This window comes from Pelobates fuscus, chromosome 6 (assembly GCF_036172605.1).
Source record: "Pelobates fuscus isolate aPelFus1 chromosome 6, aPelFus1.pri, whole genome shotgun sequence".
In the NCBI taxonomy this organism is placed as follows: domain Eukaryota; kingdom Metazoa; phylum Chordata; class Amphibia; order Anura; family Pelobatidae; genus Pelobates; species Pelobates fuscus.
The window spans coordinates 161,667,937-161,681,245 of NC_086322.1; positions in this window are offsets into that span (position 1 = coordinate 161,667,937).

The following is a 13,309-nucleotide window of genomic DNA, read 5'->3' on the forward strand; positions in this document are numbered from 1 at the left end:
CCAAATAGATAAGACATTGAGAATGGGGGTAGACAGACTGTCTAATTACTAATGGAATATAATAAATTCTATTCCCAGACTTAGGTGACAGAGGAGATTAAACAATTAAATTTTACTTTCGATATTGTACAACGTCCCATTTTAGTTTAAGGTGAAACTTAGTTCACAAACTATCAATTTTAGGAATTATAGCAGAATTTGCAGACGCATAGTCTGAAGAAATTCTTTGATCTGACAGAAGATTTGAGTTATTGAATACATAAAGATAACGTAAATGACGTCAAAAATAGCCACCAGGAAAAGTTAACTCTTTCCTGGATAGGTATGTGTAGTGGAACAAGGCTGCCCTCTTGAGTTCGAATATTAAAATGGTTACCTAGAAGGCAACCACACCCCACATTTGTGATTGGCTATCACCTAAGGAATTTTTCCCTTTAAAAAGTTAAGACAAGGGAAGAGGATTCAGAGAGTCGAAGATTCAAAGATTGAAGAGAGACACATTACGACACTCTGGGGATTCAGAGAGATCCAGGCAGAATCGGGCGATCAGAGTAACCAAGAAACTCTCACACTCCATGCAGAGAAAGAGATCTATGACATTTAGCTACCTGAGGATATCTGATGAGAAAATATCTACATAACTGGTAAATATACAGACATTTAATTAATTAATTTAAATTAATTAAAATTAATAGCATGAGATATGACTGGATAAATCATGTTTGATTTCATATTTAGAAATCTTAATTATTAAAGAATATATATATGGTTATAGCATCCTATCTGCAGCTGGGATCAATATAATCATTAATGTATTTGTGTGATTAATATCACGTTAGCATATCATGACCATTTATCCAGCTGTATTGATTGGCTCTAAAATAAGAAAAAATATCTATTTAGGCAAATTAATTAAAATATCAGCTTATGTAACATGTAGATTTCTCATTGGATGGATCAAGGAGTGATTACTGACTATTTAAATATTATTTTTATTTAATATTACATAGGAGTAAATCTTAACTACTTAGGAGGTCTAACCAGCATTGAAAGGGTTATTTCTAACTGCTAGCTAAGTTCTATTGCCCTACACTGAAAGTTTCTTTACGATCTCTGCACACTGAAACGTCACATTCTTTGTCTCTGTGAAGCCCATCGTAAATCAATCTTGACAACTAATGCTTTAGACTTAAACTACGTCTTAGTCATTAGGAAATGTTGTTTTAAATTACCATATTGTATTACATATTCATGTTATACTGAAAATTCCATTGATTATTATCATGCATGTTACTTATATTATTATCATTTGAATATAAAAATAAATATCTATTTTTATAACAATTTGTGATTTTTAATTACCGGTATATGGTTATACATTTCATTTAACACGATAACGATTAAGGATCTGAGAATTGAAAATCGTGGGCAATTCTCATCTGTTTACTATTATTATCCCATAAATATCCCCACATTACTAGATAGCTCCCTAATGTGATATTCTTATATTTGATAATTCCACATAAGTAGGGTTAATAGGAAAGGTAAGCTTTAATGTATTGAATGATAGGTGTGGCAAGCTAGGGGCGCTCTAATGGATAACAGGAAGAGCAGGCTGATAGAATGACATGGGTCGTGGTGGCCATTAACTGTCTGCTGTGCTGGTGTCAGACACCAAATTTGCAAATAATTCACATTAGCTGACTAATGATGCTTTAATCACAAGCCCGGGATAGAGCTATACCTCCAGCAGCAGAGGGGTTAAACTCTGTATAGACTCAGGGCACCAACTCCACTTCATATCACTGAGTGGTTAAACTTTCATATGCATCGTTTCATAGTGAAATGCCCCACATACCGACTGCAGGCACGATTACAACTTCAAATCACTGAAATAATCATGGTGCTTGGAGTAATTCTTAAACTACTATGCATGCAAGTGGATTATGGATCTGCCAGAACTGGGGTACTACAATGTAGCCAGTAGGCATAGTATTCCTAAGTCTATGATATATAACAATACATGTCATTGTCATTGATTGATCTTGATACTTTCATGGCTTGGTATGTATACAGTGACACTCCCTCATATAAATGATTTTGGCAGTACCTTGTTAAACGTATTCTTGTATAGATGAGTATTTTCATTTGTAATAATAATAATAATAATAATAATAATAATAATAATAATAATATTATATTTTAAATAATAAGTATTAGTAATAATATTAAATAGACGGCAAAATTACTGGATAGATAGGATTCATATATTTGTTGACCAGAGTAGAATGCAGTTTTGGCAAAAACTGACAATATGAGAACTCTCAGAACAGGTAAAAGATTAAAGAAACTCAATAGCTTGCCCTTTGGTTAATACCTGCTCAGATCACAATTTTTGTTTTGCCATTACAAAGAAAATATTTACATATCAGACTCATACAGCCCATAAGATCAGTCAAGATCCAAAATTCTAAGTTTGCACTGCATGGCTGATAGAGCAACCCCCTATGATCGTTTCACTTTCTTTATACCTTGTCAGCAAGGTTTAGCTGATAGCCCTCTAGGCACAGAAAGCACAGGGTCCACATCTGGATTACCCATTTAATTTAGGAAGACCCTTAGCAAATGCACTGAAGCATAAATAGAGAGTATGAGAACCCTGAGAACAGACAAAAGCTCAATAGCTTTCTCTTTGATTAATCTCCGCTCAGTCTCAAAATAGTTTTTTGAATGCAGATCTTCTGAACATTAATTTTATAACTGCACATATTTCTTGTTGCTTGTTCATATATTGTGAGCTTTATATAACCGTTATTATTTGAAATAAGTTAATTATATCTGTCAACCACTTTATTCTTTACTTTTTAGTCATGACTTTAACCCCTTAGTGACCAGACCCTTTTTCAATTGAAAATATGATAAAAAAGTAAAAAAAAAAACACTTTTTCAAACTTTGACCCCCAAACTCTGTTACGCATCTACAACCGCCAAAAATTACCCATGCTAAATAGTTTCTAAATATTGTCCTGAGTTTAGAAATACCCAATGTTAACATGTTCTTAGCTATTTTTGGAAAGTTATAGGGCATTATGTACAAGTAGCACTTTGCTATTTCCAAACCATTTTTTTTTCAAAATTAACACAAGTTACATTGTAACACTGATAATCTGTCAGGAATCCCTGAATAACCCTTCACATGTATATATTTTTTTAAAGAAGACAACCCAAGGTATTAAACTTGGGGTATTTTGACTCTTTTAATGCAAACATTTTACCACCAATCTATGCCAAATTTTAAAAAAAATATTAATAATTGGTGATTTTTTGACACACATAGCAATTTAAGAATATATGTACAGAGTACACCCCAATGTGTTCAGCAGCATCTCCTGAGTACAGTGATACGCCCCATGTATAGGTGTGTTGGGTACTCTGAGGGCTAAAATACGTCATTTGGAGAGTGCGCATTCCAGTTTTTCAACTTGAAATTTCCACAGCTGTTCATCATGCACCCATGTCCTATTTGGACATGTTTGAAGACGGCCAATGTAATTTACCCCCATCAAACCACATATTTTTTGAAAAGTAGACACCCAAGGGTATTTCAAATGGTGGTATTTTAACACTTTCCATGCACTAATTCTACCACCAGTCTTTGTCAAACTTTTGGGTAGTCATTCTTTTGTGTTTTTTATATTTCTCTCACATTGTACTTTAGGCATGGCTTCTCAGTTCCTGTTCTGTGTTACTGGCAAATAACACTCCAATATGTGTTCATCAACATCTACCAAATACAACAGTGCCCCCAATGTTTAGGTTATATGGGTTTTTGCAAACTTACAGGGGTCAAATGTAGGGCTTTCCCATTTTCCATGCATGCACATTGAAATTTGCCAGATTGGTTTTGCTTGGCCTATGTTGCCTTTGAGACCGTATAGCAGCCCAGGCATAAAAATTAACCCCATTACGGGGCAACCCAGGATATTCCCATCATGGGGTATGTCCAGTCTTTTGTAGTAGCCACTTAGCCACAAACGCTTGCCAAAGTTAGCGTTCATATTTGTTTTTTGCATCGTTATCCACATAAGATGCACTTTTACTGGTGATTTCATCTTTGTGATATGTTTTACTGTTTTAAACACTCATATTTGTGCTCACAAAGTTTCCCGAGTATAACAATACCCCCCATATACAGGTTTTATGGTATTTTGGAAACTTACAGGGTCAATATAGGGCTTGCCCAATTCCATTTGCTAGATTGAATTGCTGGGTCTGTGTTGCCTTTTGAGACCATATGGTAGCCAAGGAACGTGAAATAACCCCATCATGGCATACCATTTTCAAATGTAGACAACCCAGGGTATTCAAAGTGGGTTATGTCCAGTCTTTTGTAGAAGCCACTTAGTCACAAGCACTTGCCAAAGTTAGCATTCATATTAGTTTTTTGCATTTATTTTACACAAAAACTGCACTTTTACTGGTGATTTAATTGTCATGATACGTTTTACTGTTTTAAACACTCATATTTATGTTCAACGAAGTCTCCTGAGTATAACAATACCCCCCATGTACAGGTTTTATGATGTTTTGGAAAGTTACAGGATCAATATAGGGTTTGCACAATTCAGTTTGCCAGATTGGTTTGCTGAGTCTGTGTTGCCTTTTGAGTCAAGTTGGTAGCCCAGGAATGTGAAATAACCCTATCATAGCATACCATTTCCAAATGTAGACAACCCAGGGTATTCAAAATTGGGTATTTTCAGTCTTTTGTAGTAGCCACTTAGTCACAAACGCTGGCTAGCTTTTTTATTTGTTTTTTAAAAATGTATTTTTTATCAATTTAGATCCATATATGTAAATTCCTGTATGGAATAAATACCAGTTTATTCATTGAAGACCGCAGAGTGCATCTCTTCTTTCTGTGTTTTAAATACTTCAAACGTGGGATTGCACCAGGGCAAGAATCTTTATTTCTATATGAGAAGAAAGGGTGAGTGCCAAGCCATCATTGAATAAATATATATATATATATATATATATATAAAGATCAGCACTCCCAGGTAGCTTTCTTAGGAACTTTGTTTACTGAAAAGTGTAACAGTCAACGTTTCAGTTGAGAGAGGGGTCTCCCGTCAATAGCTTCAACAGCCAGAGGTGATAATCTCTCCTTAATAGGTATGGAGTGTTTTTTGACAAAATGTATATCGATGAAGTTTCCTGCCGCACCTGAGTCTATTATGGCTTTGCATGAAAAGTCCTTGCTATCACATTTGGCTGTAATCTTAAGGAGGAATCTATTTTTGTTATTCCAAGAGGACATATCCATCACACCTAAGATCCTTTTCTACCGCAGTATAGGCATAGACCCTCTTTTCTCCTATATTGTCTTTCTGCCTCTGACAGTTTAGTGACCCCAACTGCATGGGTTCGGGTCAGACTGTACCGGGAGGTCAGGAACAATAGGTCTGGATAAATGGGGTGCTAAAGGCATAGCCATATGTCTGGTCTTATTTCTGGTAGTTTCTCTGGTTTTCAATCTATTATCAATTTGCATGACAAATGTGATAAACTCATTTAGTTTCTTGGGTAGGTTTTTCGTGGCAATCTCATCCAAAATAGTCTTAGAAAATTCTTTCTTAAATGCAGAGATTAATCTGCTTTTTGTCCAGTCTACATCACAAGCCAAGGTGCGAAATTCTATGGCATAATCCGAGATAGACAGGTTTCCTTGTTTGATATGCATTAGGGAAGTGTAGGCGTCATCCTCCCTGCCTAATGGTTCAAACGTTAATTTAAATTCCGCAAGGAATTCCTGGTAATTGTGTGCAATGCTTCTATTACTCTCCCACAATGGATTGGCCCAAGCTAAGGCTTTACCTTTAAGTTGGTTCATCAGGTAATCAATTTTAGCACTGGCTGTGAGAAAAGATCCCGGCAAGGCCTAAAAATGATACTCAATTTGATCTAGAAATCCCCGGCATTCTTGAATAGTACCATCAAAATGCGGGGGAGGAGATAGGGAGATAATAGGTGCCTTATGTACTATAGATGGAGGTACACTAGGCGGAGGTGACACAGTCGGAGAAACCGCAGGCTACAGATGCGCTGTTCGAGTAAGAAGCATACTGAAGGCCTGGGCAAATTGATCCATACGGTTATCACTCTCCTCTAGCTTTCTCTTGCAAGCAGCTATGTGCTGACACAATTCTACAGGATCTATGGCCATGTCGTAATGAGGATGACAAGTTTGTGAGTGGAACGAAATTAGTCATCTTAGAAAAACGGTCAACCACTATAAGGATAGTGGTATAGCCATTAGAATTAGGAAGTTCAACAATGAAATCCATGGACAAATGGGACCATGGAACATTAGGCACAGGAAGTGGTTGTAACAAGCCAAGCGAATATGTTACAGAGATATAGTTTATTGGTTCAGAGACAGTCGTTTCAAGTGTTTGGTTTACTGAAGATTCAACCAATGATAATGACTGATCAGCTCTACTTTTTTGGTGAATAAAAGACACTTATTTGATGCCCCTTATTAGATTTATCTAGTTTATTTGGTTTCTGGAGTTTCCATCCTTTACCATCTTATCTCCTTTTAGAGGCATATTTCATTGTGTCTCTCTCTTTAGTTGTTAAACTTTAGAAATCTCTCTAAGGCTAGTTGTTTTTTTCCCTCTTCTCCCTTTCTCCTTCCTCCTTTTTTCACCATTTAGTTGATATCCTCTTTTCCTATGTTTGTACTCAGGTTTTCAAACTTTTCTTTCCTTTTCTCTCTCTTTTCCTTCCCTTTTTATTTTGTTACCTTCCCTCTCCCACTTCCACTTTATGCCCCTATATGCAACTTAATTTTCAACACAGTTGGATTATTGTCAAGTATTTAATGACCCAAGCCTCTGAGCTCCCACACCTTCCACAGTGAGCACTCATCTGTTTCTTGCCCAGCGTCTGTTTCCGTATACACGTCTCCCCCAGCACTTCCATGTGTCTCTTCGGCTCCCAATGCGGTGCTGGAACCAACCATAATCCTCCGAACGTGTCTGTTTGTCTCTGTGTGCTTCTTGGCTCCTCGAATCTTGTGCCTTGGTACTCTGGGTCATCTCGAGCATGTTGCTAGCTTTTCCACTGTAGTGCATAGACGTTCATCGCGGATCCAATGCTCACGTGTTCACACCATACGTCATGACGCTTGCTTCCTCGAGCTTCTGGCAAAGATATCTGAGTCATGTGTTCTATTACACTTTGATGTTGAGAAGTTTCTTGTTCCCAAGTTTAGAAAAAGATTGATATATTAACCCTTGCATGAATAGTATTCCAAATAAGGGTTGGTCAGTGTGGGTGGTACCAATTCCACCCAGGGCATAACCCTTAAAATTACATATGAATAAAAAATAACAGAAATCACTATTTAGAGATCCCTAATATGGTATTTGAACAAAAATAAGGTAAATGCTTGGAATATACTAAACAGTAAAAAGTTTGTGAGGGAATAAATACAATTTAGCAACAGATTAGCCACATGGCTGTCTAGTCAGTGACTTGTAAGGCTTTACTACTCTTTGCCAAAACTGAACACTTAAACTGCAGTTTTATCTGTTTGCTAATTGAGTATAATCATTACGTGGGGAACTAAAATAGTAAAGAACGTCAAATCCCCAATAGAGAGATTCTACTGGGGATTTGGCGTTCTTTACTATTTTAGTTCCCTCATGTAATGATTATACTTGTGGTACTAACAGCTGCTTTGTAATAACTGACTCATTTTTCTCAACTCTGTGCAACAGAGCATTATCCACTTACAAATAAGGGGAATTAAGAGATTTTCCTGGTTTGACAGGGGATCCATTACTTATTGAAATATTATTCTTGGCTACCAATAATGTTGGGTCGGACCATTCTGCACTTCTGAAGTTACCAGGACTTCTAAATTAATTAACTCATTTTCTGGTTCAAAGCTAGAGGGTCCTACATTAGTTTATTCTGGGTTTTCACAAACTAATATTTTTTATAGGAGAATGCTGTATATTTTAGGCCTATAATCATGATCTTTCTCATCTGCCAGAGTATCGGCAAAAGGAAATTCATCACCCTGTTCACCTGATGGGTTTCCAACAAAGGCCCATAGGTCTAGAAAATGAGAAAAATCCCTTCCAATGATCATCTCATGTGCCAATTTTGGGTGACTATTTAAATATCCATTTTCTTTGCATAACATACAGCCTGTGAATAAAGTGCAATTCCTTCCCAGTTATTACCAAAATTACATTCTATTGGTTTAAAATTTTCAGGATAGTCTTTTGCAATATGCCCGAAGTTTCTGCAGTTAATGCATTTTAAACCATAATCAATACTTTTTGATTCTCTTTTAGGCTCTTTCCATCTCCCAAAGTCCTTTTCTCTCTCTTTTTTTTTTTAAAGTGCTTATTTGATTATAATGTTAAAGTATTACAGTTGCACGTGTATTACATATTCATAAACATTTATATCTGATCATTAACATAAAAGACACCACAACAGTTACACATAAACATAAAGTACTGAGACAGCTGTGGGAGGCTGAGAAAAACCAGAACTCAATCAGCCATCTTCGCACCAAGAAAAAAAGGAATATTTGTAGAGAAATATCCAGGATAGCATCCCCCTAGTTTTAACACTGCAGTTGAAAACATAGCAGGCTGGATTAACATCGAGGGTTAATCCAGCCTCTAGTGGCTGTCTCCCTGACAGCCACTAGAGGCCGCTTCCGCGATTCTCAGTGTGAAAATCGCATTGAACTCACGCCGAACGTCCATTGAGTAATGCTTTCCTATGGACGGTTTGAATACACGCATGCTTCTTGCTGCGCATGCGCATTCAGCTCCACTCGGGAGCTGATGTCGGCAGGGGGAGGAGAGGTCACCAGCGCCGAGAGAGCCCAGCACTGGATTAAGGTAAGTGGCTGAAGGGGTTTTAACCCCTTCAGCCCAGCGGGAGGGGGGCTCCAAGGGAACAGGGACCTAATAACCATATAGTGCTGGGAAAACAAGTTTGTATAGTGTTCCTTTAAGCATGGGAGCATATAAGAATTATAATACCATACATAAAAAAATTATCTGTAAATTATGTTGGGAGTTTATTAACCCCTTAAGGACACATGACGTGTGACATGTCATGATTCCCTTTTATTCCAGAAGTTTGGTCCTTAAGGGGTTAAAGAAATGACTACATTTACAATGGTAAAAAAAATCAAGATGCAAATGAACAGTTGTAATGTCCCTTTCTATGCACATTTATCAAGTTAAGTCTATGGATTTTTTGCCTTTGTAGAATGGATGAAATTTGAGACTATCTGAAACGAGTGGATGAGTAAACATCATATGTTTGCTTTTCATGTATTATTTAGTGCTTTATGCCCTGTGATAAGAGAGCATTGCTTTAGTAACTATAAGCTCACAAATGAATATACTAGACTGTTTCATCTGCTGTTCTGGGCAAAGCAACCCGAGCTCAGTGAAGTATATTTGCAGGCAAATACTTTTTTTTTAATTCAAATTGTGAGGGAATACAAATAATACTTATTATCTAATTATATAAGCTAAGATGAGTTTAAAAGTCCAAAAGAAGTTTTGAGGAAGTTTTGTAAAAGTCGTTTATACTACTAAAAAGTAATTCTACAATAACTATTGCAAATGTAACCCATTGTTGAAAATACACTAAATAAAAATCTAAAATTAAAATGTTCTATCTTTATGCTATTCTTTTATATGTCGCAGACTACTGATGAGGTATATCTTGGGTCAGTCATAATTTGAACAATTCTCTTGCCAATGTTTGAAAACAAAAGATGACCTGCTTGATTTGTTGATCCATAAGTTAAGTCAGTAAATTTTCGAGTTAACTTAGTTTAGTCAACATATACATTGTCCCAGCAGTTTTTTTTTGCTACTCTGTGAAAAAAATTGGTATATGCTTTTTTAGCAATGACACTTTGTTGCTGTTTAGTGCTGTACATGTACATCAAACATAATCACCATATAACAAGATATTATCTCTTAAAGTGCTACAACACAAAGGGTGCTCAAAGTGCTCAAAGGGTAGTAAAAATGTTGAAATTTTGGAGTTTGTCAGTTTGTTTAAAAACATAACAAAAAGATTAAAATTTGTATAAAGTCAGGATTAAAGATATTTCAAATTTTTCTTTCTCCTTTCTTTGGTTATTAAAACTGGTTAAAAAAAATGTAATCATATTTTGATGCGATGAATATAAAATAAAATAAAAAATACTTGAATTGCAAAAGATGGAGAAAAAAAACAAAAACAATTATATTGACTAAAATTAAAGCAGCATACACTTTTATATATGCCCCATAATCTTGAATTTCCGTCAGTCAACTGTAGTGAGGCTTGACATAGATCAATACGATCAAAACATTGTCAGGCATACCTATTCAGATGGAATAAAGTTTACTTTGCAAGACTTAATGTTGTTGAAAGAATATATTAAATTTACTGAATTTGAAGGGGTCCTGTTACTTAGTAGCCACTCACGCTTCCCTGGACGGGTATCAGAGTACTCTACTTGGCAATTGTTTTCTTCTGTGATTAGATAGCTTGAAAACACAATTCATCACAGTGCACCAAGGGACAAGTCTTGCCTCATGTCAGACTTACCTTGGAAATGTGATAAAGGATTTTAATTACTGAAGAAAAAAAAAGAGATATTTAAGCAAGACTGGTAACAAGACAGGTAAGTATGAATTTTCCTCTCTAATGTGGCAGCAGAAGGTTTTATTTGTATGTCAGTGCTTGCTGCTCTGTGTCTGATTTAACTAGGAAAAAAAATTACCTCTATAAAATGGGTTTTCAATGCCTGTGAAAACCAGATGCCATTTAGTAATTACCAAATGGCTTTACAGTTTCATATGGAGCAATTTAGTTTCTAAACTTCTACTATTTGACACGGTGGTAAAGTTACATCACTTTCTAAATAGCTTTTTTGTGTTTACTTTGACTACACTTCTTTAAAAAATTTCATATAGTTATTTTTGTTTAAATGCTAAAAGCTTTTTTTTTCTTTTTTCAATTCATAGATTTTTATTGCATAATTATTCATTGACAAATACACAGCATCAAATAAACAATCAAGTTAATCCAAATAAGTTGCTAATAAATATACATTCAGTAAAACACACAAGGGAAAAAAAACATAAAGCATGGGAGTCGTTCTACAACATCTGGGGATTTACCTTTTGGGCACCCCACCTTAAATCATCCCCACTAAAAAAAAACAAAATTTTTCTAAAGTAGCCTGAAATTTAATTTGACATTGCATTTCTGGCCAAAAAGGAATCTCTATTTTTTTCCAGTATCTGGCCATGCACTTCTTAAAAACAAGAAGTATGTTTATGTATCCATATTCAAAAGATCTAAATGAAATAAAAAGGTTTGAGGGGTTATTTCATAGTTCTGGTCTAAGACATCTTTATACCCTCTGATTAAATTTAGATATACTAGTGGGCGTCTTATACCATCTATGAGTTAACTTATAATATTGTTCATTTAGGTCTACACAATGTGTGGCTTTTCTAGTTGTATATCAAGCTTTTTACCACATTAAAGGAAAATGAACACTTGATATCGTATTCCCATTTTTTTGAGTTCTTTGTAATTATTAGATTAGAAGTTTAAGATATAAGATTTTAAACTTCTAATCTATATAAGAATTTTTTTTTTCCAGATATTGATATCCATATATTAAAGAAAAACTAAAAAATATTTGACTCTTAATAATTAAATAATTCACCAAATTTAAATGGGTCAGATAGGCTAAGTACCCCATTGGTTTTGGGTCTAGTCAATGTGTTAAATGACTATCTAGGTCTTTTACTGGACCATATGTAGTCTGTGAACATTTTCCTCATGGATGTGAAGAAAGAGGGAGGGATGCCCACAGGCTGGGTTTGAAATGTGTACAACAGTTGAGGGAGGATAATCATCTTGATAATGGTTATCCGGTCTATCGAGGAAAAGTGGGGTTTGTTCCATTTAGCTAGGTCCTTGGTTATAGTTTGTAGAAGTGGGGAGTTTAAAATGAAGATATCTTTTACCTCTGGTGCCATCTTGACCCCTAAGTATTTTATATGGGAAGGAGTTATCTTAGGGAAATTGCTTCTTAATCGTTTGTATAATGTGATGTGGTGTTGCTATTTGGAGAATTTCACTTTTTTCATAATTTAATTTAAAATTGGGGATGGTGTAGTATAGCGACAGTTCCGACATCAGAACTGGAACTGAGGTTTTGGATTTGGTGAGAGTAAATAGTAAGTCATCTGCATAAGCAGAGACTTTGTATTGTGAGGAGTGACCCAGCTATTTTAGTATTTGAACGGATCGCATTTAAGAATGTTTTAAAGGATCTGAAGTTCTTTTTATACCACATAATTTCCAAGTATCTGACAAAATATTATCTATGCACATATTAATATATTAATTAAAATGTAATTTTTTTAGACTTTCCTTACTTTATGCATGGTCAGAACTATATCATTAATCACTTTACGTTCACTATTGAGTCTCTTATAGTATTTCAATAGGATCCAGAAAATCAAGAAAAATGTCCCTTACATCTAAATTTTTCTATATTATACCATGGGATTTTTTTTTTTTTTATTAGATTTCCTATCCCATGCTAACATATCAACAATTATACAAATATCTTAAATTTTTGTTTGAATCTGGGTAACCGAGACCATCCATCTTCAAAATTCTCTTTAGAATTGTTCCTGCAAATTTGGGTCTTCTAGCTGTCCATACATAGCTGGAGAAAATTAAATCTAGTTGTTTTAAAATGCTTGGGGGAGTTTGCATAGGAATGGTTCTAAATAGATATAGCATCTTGGAAATTATATAGGCTTTTAACATGCAAGTATTTTATAATTTGTTTAGTCCCATCTAGGATATTTCTAGATTTTTCCATTGTGTCAATATATTTCTTAAATCAGAGCTCAATATTTCGAAGTTAAAAGAAATTATATTATCTAAATCAGTTTTTTTTACACCTTCCCCAAGAATGAAAACGTAAATTTTAGTAAAAATAAATAAATAAATAAATAAATAATTGTGGAAAAGAAATCTGTAGTTTTGGAATTCCCATGTAATTTAACTGATTAGTTTTAATTCAAAAGTTGATTTTATAATACATTTTATACACTATAAAGTTTGCTCAGAATCATTAGTTTAGCATCAACTTGAATATAATTTTACCCTTAATGATATAACTTTGCACTAAAAAAGATACAAAATGGACATTGTACCTATTTTCATCAAG